The following is a 9,769-nucleotide window of genomic DNA, read 5'->3' as shown; positions in this document are numbered from 1 at the left end:
AGCTCCACCGTGCGAGGCGACAGGCAAGGCGGCGGGCAGAATCTGCTTCAACACCGGGCCGGCAAGCCGCGGAACCAGGGCGCGACGGCGCTCGACCCCTCCACCCCCCTCCACCTCTTCTTCATCGGGTCGTCGCTGTCTTCCTCAACTTCGGCCACGTCTGTTGCTACTAAGCTATCGCAGGGCCTCCTTGCGCCTCCCCGGTGAGCTCCGCCTCCTCTCCCCTCTTCCTTCTCGCGTGCCAAGAAATGCATAGCAATTATTTGCTTCACTTAGTCATTGATGGTCATTCAGTATGAAATTACAACCTGCAGGTATTGGTTGGAATGTGTAACTACAATTTACAGGGGAAATTTTTGCAGTTAAGTTATGTGGTTGGAAAGATCATGTGTCATTAGAAACTTGGAAGCTAAAAACCTTGCGATCCTCACCATAAGGATGATTATATCTTCCATGCCTGAATAGCTCTGCCTAAATAATAAATAGATAAAGGTAAAACTAAACCATGCTCAGCGATGAGACGATGTCAACTGACAACCAAAGCAAACTTGTTCATCATTACTAAAGCAAACTTGTTCAACATAACAAAAGCAAACTTGTTCAACATAACAAAAGCAAACTTGTTCAACCACATAACTACAAACTGAGACACAGTAGTAGGGGTCATCCCAATACCACAAACAACTCAATATCCCCAGTAGTAGGGGTCATCCCAATGATCCTCCGCCTCTTGCCAGAGCTCCAAACCTTCTTTGGTGATTTCAATTTTCTTCCATGCCTCGTAGTTGACGTACGCATCTTTCGCGACGTACTCGATGAGCTTGTTTGGCAGTGGGCTGTCCCCCCATAGTAGGTGGTCCGAATTCCTATCGATCTTCTGCTTCATTTTTGAGTAGGATGGGTGGATGAGGCTGGCTGCAAACTCAGCCAAAGACTGCCACTTCTTTCCATAGTTTGGAACTCTCCATTTGCGCTGCAAGTCGACGTACTTGTCGGGGTTGATCTCCAAACCAGACAACTTCAGCTTCTCCTTGTCGCCTCCAATGCAGAAGCCAACAAAGGCGTACAGCTTCTTCTCCTGCAGGAGCGGGCGGAGTTCCTTGGGCCTGCATCAAATTAATCTGGTGCATCAAATTCGTCTACTTCAAAAACTTCAGAAACTAAAAAAAGGGCAACCTGGTGCATGTAGCTCCCGCTTGCGCAGGGTCCAGGGAAGGGTCCGACCACTTTGGGTCTATAGTACGCAGCCTTTCCCTACATTTCTGTAAGAGGCTGTTTCCAGGACTTGAACCCATGACCTCATGGTCACAAGGCAGCAGCTTTACCACTGCGCCAAGGCTCCCCTTCAAAAACTTCAGAAACTACAGAATTAAAATGGGTTCAGTTGAAGCAAAATTCAGTTAAAATAGCATCTTCAGTTCTGACCAAAATTCAGTTAAAACAGTATGATCACAACAACTACTAAATGATCACAACAACTACAAGACAACATTCTGTATGATCAAAACAGCAAGCATAACATCTCAATGATGTATTTTTTTGCAATCTTTTGCATTACAAGACAACATTCATAACAACTACTAAATGACCAAAAAAACTTGTAGACAACATTCTGTATGATCACCAAAAAACTACTAATTAGACAGAAACTTCATAACTTCAGAACTAGTTGCTGGATGCAGTTACTTGCATGGGCCTGGCTGATGAAGAAAAACTTTATATATATTCATACTGATGTTGACTCTATAAATCATACTTATTGGACATGTTTTATGTGTTGATCCATCAATTAATCACATTGAGAAAGACCATCGTGTCTCCGACCATTTTGCAAAGGTCATGTCTCCGGCCATCGTGTCGTGATGAATTTGCAGGTACCCTGAGAGGCCCTTGAGTTTGTCGGAATGTTGATTAACTTCCGTTCTGGCAAATTCGGGTACTCCATATGTCCTATTTTCAGCAAAGGTCATGCTGAAATTTTCCGTGAATTTTAGCATGACTTTGCTAAAAATAGGACATATGGGGTACTTGCGACTAATGCATGGGCCGGGGTATCTTAGTACTTAGTTAAGTAGGATCAACTGCCCCGCCATTCTTGCTGCATTAAACCATAGGTGGCAATAGAGCCAAGTGATTAGGCCCAACTTAGAATTCTCCTTAGCATCGATAAACCCTAGATGATAAACCCAACATAGGTGGCAATAGAGCCAAGTGATTAGTGCCAAGTGATTAGGCCCAACCTAGGGTGCCTCGGCATCGATAAACCCTAAATGATGAAAACTTAACTTGGCTGTCCCGGATGCCTCGGTGTCAATGAGAACCTAAATGATGTACGCTTAGGCTTTTAGGGTGCCTTGGCGTCGACAAACCCTAAATGATGAAAGCTTAGGCTTTTAGGGTGCCTCAGTGTCGACAAAACCTAAATGATGAGACCATGATCTTGTTCCTTGACAATAACCAACTTTTTGACCAAACTTTTTTCCTATTTAGAGCGAAACATGGCCCACAACGATGAGGCCGGTGGTTCGGGCGACAAGCAATTCTGGAAGTTGTCCCAAGAGATGGAGGAACAACCTCACCGCTATGAGGACGCCGCGGAAGACACTGATCCTGATTACACAACCCCTAGTGGCATCGGGGATGACACCACTGATGGTGCCGCCGAGGATGCCACCACTGATGATGGCGGCGCACACACAGATGGCAGCCAATCAAAGAAGCAAAGGAAGGACCGGCGTCCGAATGCGCACCGCACCGTCAAGGAGGAGTTCACTCATGTACAAGGGTAAGGTTCTCGGAGTCTACGACGACTGGGAGGAGTGTCGGAGACAGGTTCACCGTTTCAACGGTAACAGTTACAAAGGGTACACCACTAGGGCGGAGGCCGAATCTAGATATGCCCGCTATCTAGCGGGAGAGAGGAGGGAGCGTTGGAGGAACCGGATGAGGACCAGTTTGATCGCGATGATGCTCATCGTGATGACCACAACTCTCTTTTATGTGATGGTAGTTTAGATGATCGATATCGACTTGTAATGTGAAGACAAACTCGATACTCGCAGTCTTGAGACTTGTAATGTTTTATCTTTGTTCGGTCTTTTGAATTCGGAGACTAATATGATGAATTGTATTCGGAGACTAATCTTCTATTGTATTCGATGAATCTGATGTTGCTGTGTGCTGCTGTCTATATTCTGTCCAATAATATATTTTGTAACCTGTGCAAAAATCAGAAAAGCAAAAAAAACAAATATTCATACTAATGGCGCATCAAGGCAGAGTGCGCCATTAGTATGCCAAAGGATACTAATGGCGCATCAAGGCAGAGTGCGCCATTAGTGTGACAAAGCACATGGTTACATATGGCCCCCCGGGAGGCATACTAATGGCGCATGGAGTTACATACTAATGGTGCACCAGTGGTGCGCCATTAGTAAAAAATTCTAATGGCACGCTACTAATGGCGCACCGGTAGTGCACCATTAGTAGGCACCGGTGCGCCATTAGTAGGCCTTTTCCTAGTAGTGTGAAAGGTGGTTGTGTGGTCATTGTCCATATGCTCCTATTGCTGGTGCTAATCTAATACTATCACTGGTTAAATGAAGAAATGCTTTTTTTCTCGGGTATCCTGGTTTAGTTCCCATCAAGATAATCATGATGCTTCTGTTTGTTGGTGTACTTTCATTAATTCTTATTGACAATTGAGATGTCGTTGTTAATCTTGTAAAACAAAGTAACAACACTATACCCCTTTTTATATTTTTGGAAACAGCGCTACGTATCTCCATACTCAGGCATGTCTTCCTTAATTTTAGTGGAACTGCACAAAATTGGATGGCCATTGTTGTTCCGGCTCACTGTCCTCTGCCACATGGTTCTTCCTTCCTCGAGCTTGATTAGTGAGAAGAAACAGACCATAGTGAGGATTTGTCAAACTTCATATATGCCTCACCCAAACTTGATGCCAAATGGATGATGCATCACCACGATGACCTATCAATGCTCAATGTTGTGCCTCATGGTTGCGTCGGCTGGTGAAGCTGATCGATTTTCAATGAAAAACAATCTGTCTTCCATCAGTGCTCTTTGCTTGTTACCCACAAAGATGATATCCTTCGTCAGTTCACCTTGGTTGCGTTGGAGACGCAGTCGTCTTTCACGTTGGTGCAATTTTATCACACAATTAGCTATGAACCAAATGTTTCCTCGAAGAAGGATAGACGTCGGTACTAAGAGCATAAGTTTTGTATTGATTTCTAAGCCTTCTCACAACTTTGTCTCTAGCTCCCCTGTAATTTATTTGTCGAGCTATTAACTTTGATTGAAAAAATGGTGTGGACTAAATACCTAGATGGATGTAGTAGCCCTCCATTTTTATTTACTCTGCATATTAGATTTGACTGAAGTCAAACTTTGTAAAGTTTGACCAAGTTTAGACTGAACACAATAAACCATAATTATTAGAGAGGGCAAACTGTACATACTCTCAAACCTTTCCAATAATTGAAATTAAAATTCTTTATTTGTACACACTCTCACACGTTTCCTATAATTTGGCGCATGTGTGGTTGTTCACTTAAGGCAGGGTAGTGTACCGCACGTGAAGGACAGGAAGTGTGACCAGGATGTGTGGATCGTTGGTTCATCGGAAGTACTCCCTCCGTCCCATAATATAAGATGTTTTTTGACACCAACGTAATATGAAAAAACGTCTTACATTATGGGACAGAGGGAGTACTTAGTAGTTTTCTTCACGGGTACGTTAAATAAAGAGTTTCGTTTCGTACTTACACAATTTGAAACGATTGTTATGGAGAGAATAAGAAAACCACTCCACTATATATTGGTCGTATACACGAGTACTATATGGACGCAACTTCATTTACTTTAACCTGCCTTTGGGTTTATGACAGGTGGGCCCAAAATGTGGATGGACCACCTGTCATACAGCCAAAAGCAGGTGCAGTTAAGGCACCGGAGCTCAGTTCGTACTATAGTATATATATAAGCTAGAGCCTTAGCGCTTGTTCGCTAGGGTTTGCACTCTCCACACTCTCGCCGCACTACATATATATATACACGCTGGAGGCTCAGTGTTCCTTTGCTAGGGTTTGCTATATTCAAAGTCTCTCACCCTCTCTTCACCAGATCTAAACAAGACTGCGTTGACCTCTTGTCTCTCTCTTCCCCCTCACAGCTGGTGAAGGAGGCATCCAGATCTCGTTGCACCGGGAAGGGGAACTGCCGGTTGCGCTGTTCTCTTTCACCCAGCGCCTGTGCGGGAGGCCGAGCGACCCCTTCTTCCTCGCTATCGTACGTAGTGTGGGCCGATCCGGCCTCCCACCGCACGCCTTGCCACATCTCGATGACCCTAAGGTATAAGTTTCTTTGAAACCATCGTTGCTCTAGCTGCATGTGGATCTCTTTCGATCTGTAGTCGAATCTAGGTCTTGGTTCAAAGAGAAAAGAAGGGTGCGGTGGGGTGGAGCATGAATCTAGGACCACTACACCATGACAAAACTTAGGAGTCACCTTATTTGCCGGGAAAACTAGCCAGTGGAGGCAGAAAATGTGCCGGGAATGCCTTTTGCCGGCACTTACGAACTGCCCTTGTAAGTCCTGTTGGGAAAGACCACTCCCGGCAGTTAAAAGAAACCCCGGCAGATCCTCTGCCCTAGATGGCTGAAGCTTTGCCGGCAGTTAGAACTATTCCCGGCACATCAATTTTCCCCGGCAGACTGACAATCCAGGGCAGATAGAAGAATTCCTGGCAGTGGATGTGCCCTTAATTAAGTGTACTGCCGACACAAATATCCCCTTCCTGTTCAACCTGTCATTCTCTCCACTTGATCTTGTACCATAATTTAGAATACAAGGAACTTCACACACGTAGAGTAATTAGGTTGCATCATAATATATCTCAACAATACATAGCTATACATCTGTAGGTTCACAAGCCCAGTACTACATCATGGCATACATAATTAGATATACATTTGTAGGTTCACAAGTCCGGTACTACGTCACAGCCAAAAGGACAACAATCCATCGTCCCTACATACATACATGGGCATATGTCCTACAAATGCAACATCACTAAATACAACATCTGTTTTCAGTTAGAAACGGATCCATCCTAGAGTGCTACTTCATCGGATAGATATTAAAATGTCCAAAAACTTCCTTAGATTCTAGCAATATATCTGTTTAGCTGACAAAACACACATCTATAAACTTGTGAGTGCAAGAGCAGTATACAATAACCTGAAAAAAGAAGCAAGTATTTATGTTCCATAGTGTATTTTGACAACCACCTGAAAGTAAGAGCTAGTCAGAATAATACAACAATTATTCCACTGAAGAATATACGGACACAAGGACGTCATACACATACCAATCAGATCAGTCACCAAGCCTTCGTATTTCAGAAATACAAAGAAAGCAAGCAACACTCACGCGAGGAGGCCAATTTTTTTCTAAGGCCACACAACTCGTGGAGTCCTAAAATGCATTAATGCTTCTTCACATAAAAAAAAATCCATATTTTTTAAGACAACAATCATGTAAACAGATTATGAGGATAGATGGTCTGCAAACCCAAACTAACACTAGAAAGAGCAAGTACTGTATGTATTCATTAGAGAGACAATAAATGGCATATCATGTTAATCCTAACAAGGTGCCAAGATACTACTGTTGGAAATTCGCCCACAGGATCGATCACATCAAATTGCACGAACACACGCGCATGCAAAACTGATAGCCAAGGGCCCTTGTCGTGCCCTTGTTTCTCCACTTTATTTCTTTTTTCTCTGTGTTACAAAACTCACACGCAACGCTGCATATATATATGCATCAACCTAAACGTTGGACAGACTAGTAGCCGACTCAAAACACCAATCCTAAACCTACCCGTACATGACCTGGACACGAACCGACTCCACCATCGGTACACGCTAAACCTTTCCTATATCATCACACATAGACCACTCTTTCCAAAACTAATCACCCGGCCAGCTTGATCATGCTTGGTAATTCTGGCCGGACACAACTTGCACTTGCACTTGCACGTGCTAGCTACACGACTTTAACATGGAAACTTCCGTATGTTTGGATTACTCCAACAACTACACCACCCAGAACAATTGCACAGCAATAGCAATCCTTTCTTATAAGAAGTCAAGATAGAACTTACAAAGATTACTCTAGCAATAACATGAGGCGGGAATACTTCATGCTCCTCACAGCCCCAGCGCTGGCGAGAGGAAGCCAATCTTGGTGTCCATCCTAAGAGTGCAGCCCAATATGCGCGTGTACGGCAGCATCACAATAAAGGGACAGTGGGACGGCATCATGTCCCCTGAGTGGAGGAGCAACCTACATAATTCAGCTGCTTGTGAGCCTAATTAAAATGACCAGCTTTGTTACTTCCATGATAGTGGCTGAAATGTCTTGTATACAAGCAAGAAAATCATTTACTTGTGAATATTCTGAATGAAGAGCAGAATCTGGAGCGGTTTTGCCTTTTTGAAAAAAAAACAAAGATGATAGTTTTAATCAAGTAGGAACCCACCATTTTTCTTTGGTAGCGGGCCAAAAAAGCACTCTCTTAACGGTGACCCCAATAACATCCGCTTCCGCTCCCTGCAAGCACAAGAATTTTCTTTCCATTCCGTGTTGCACCACATCTCAGCCATCATTCACCATGCATCTGGACAGCTTTGGACCCAGTAAGGTTTTTTCTACAAAGATCGGAGTGCTAAGTATATAAGACTATTATAGGAGAAAAGGTGAATTTATGGCATGTGTATTCTGGTCAATTTGTACAGATGTAAATTTTAGGAGAAAAAGCGAGCTACAGTCATCAACCACAAAATACTAACCAATCTCCAAAACTAAGAAAATATTACAATGAATACATATTACACGCCACTACAACTGCATCACATCATTAAAAAGCATACCACTTACATAATAGCAAGATATAAGCATTTACGAATCATGTATATCATGTTCATACCAGCGAAATATACAAGCCAGTCTAAGAAGCATGCATGTTATCCGTTCATTAACTCATATTCTAGAACATATCGTCTTATTTAAATATAACTAAAGAACTGCATTTGAGAGCAAAATATTTATCTAGATTGCTACTAGCTGACTCAAACTCAATTGACACAATGTCATCTGGCCACATTGACATTTGCCGGTACCAGCTTCTAGTCAGAGCAAACTTGAGTTAGCTACGCATTGTTGAACAACCAAAAACAGCAGACCCACAAAAGCCCATATTCAGTCACATCTATTGGCTCCCTGAATATGCAGCATTGCAAAGCTTCTAGACAGAGCAATCTTGAGCCATGCATTTCTGAACAACCAAGAACAGCAGACCCAGAAATGCCCATATTCAGTCACATCTATTGGCTCCATATATCTGTAGAATTGCGAACAAAATATATGAACAACAACTAAAATTACTATTTGAATTAAGAGGGCTCTTTTCACTGCAGAAATTCTAAACAGGACATATGAATTTAATTGATTAAGCTATAGCTGCAGTGAGGATATGATTTTAACAAGAGGGAAAGAGAGACGAAAACAGAACATATTTAGTAGTACATAGTTATCATGCAGCAAAACTCTCGAGAATAAACTTTATCTGGGCCATTCAGTTAGCAGAACAGAGGAACAGAAAGGAGGAAGAGGGAGCAGCGTACGGACACATGGTGTGGAAAGCAGAAGAATAGAGAGGTGGTGGGCGCCAGACCCGCAGGCCTGTCTGTGATGGCGGCCGGCGGGGGCACGCAACGAGAGTTGAACTGCGGGTAGAGCGCACCGAAGGCCAGGCTCACCCCACCAGTGCAGCCGCCAAGCTGAACGAACCTGCCGACGCCAACGTCGACTGTGTGCTGTGGACGGAAGCAAGATCGCCAGGCCGTTCCCAGAGGTCGCCTCCAAACTTGCCGCTGACCTCCAATGGGGCGTGGATGGGGATCCGAAGATGGCGCCATGGGTGGGGGATGCGGGGGCGACGACACTAGGCGGCGGCATGGGTGGGGATCCAGAGCGGCCGCGTGCGTGGGGTATCCAGGGGGGCGGCACTAGGAGGCGGCGGTGCTGCTTGTAGCGCGACGAAGATGGGGAATTGGGGATGGTGAGTGGCGGCTGAGGGAAGGAGAGAGGTGGGGACTGGATGCGGTGAAGGGAAATTAATTAGGGCTTCGTGGTGCTTCTAGTTTTTTTTTTTTTTTTGAGTCTAAACACACTTTATTAATTACTCAAAAATGTTCATAGGGATACAAGAGATGTTTGGAGGGTTTAAAAGCCATACATGGCGCCCGAAATCCAAACCAAAAGCATGCTTAGCGAGACTATGTGCCTCAATATTCGTTGCCCTCCCCTCAAAGATGAAGGAGCAATCATCAAAAGTATTCTTTGACTCCACTATCTCTCTAATGGTACTAGCATAGACGCCACCAGTGCAGTTTTTTATGTCATTCACCACCTCTTGGCAGTCACTTGCTATGAGGATTTTAGCAAGATCAAGATCCATAGCAAGATCAAGTGCCTCGCGACAGGCCAAGGCTTCCAAAGTCGCTGGATCTGAAATGCCTTTGATCTTGATGGCCGAGGCTCCCAAAAAAGATCCCGAAGAGCTTCTGCATACAGCACTGAAAGAGCCAAAGCTACCATCTCTGGAAACTGCCCCATCCACACGGAGTTTTGCTGTCCCTTCCGACAGAGCTACCCATCTTGGCTGAACTAATTC

At 44.2% G+C, this 9,769-nt stretch overlaps 1 long non-coding RNA gene across 2 annotated transcripts; it reads right to left on the bottom strand.

The window, feature by feature from the left end:
- Positions 1 to 5,890: 5,890 nt before the first annotated feature.
- On the bottom strand, positions 5,891 to 9,159 carry LOC123064286 (uncharacterized). Of its 2 annotated transcripts, XR_006430667.1 has the most exons (3): positions 7,574 to 9,159; positions 7,196 to 7,377; positions 5,891 to 6,264 (listed from the first exon to the last, which is right to left on the bottom strand). It is a non-coding gene; the product is annotated as an uncharacterized lncRNA (long non-coding RNA). The 2 variants fall into 2 exon arrangements; XR_006430666.1 differs by having other exon boundaries at positions 5,891 to 7,377.
- Positions 9,160 to 9,769: the final 610 nt, after the last annotated feature.

The sequence above is a fragment of the Triticum aestivum genome, chromosome 3B, assembly GCF_018294505.1.
Source record: "Triticum aestivum cultivar Chinese Spring chromosome 3B, IWGSC CS RefSeq v2.1, whole genome shotgun sequence".
Taxonomy (NCBI): Eukaryota; Viridiplantae; Streptophyta; class Magnoliopsida; order Poales; family Poaceae; genus Triticum; species Triticum aestivum.
The sequence above is the reverse complement of the archived record's forward strand: the minus strand, read 5'-3'. Positions and strand labels throughout refer to the sequence as shown.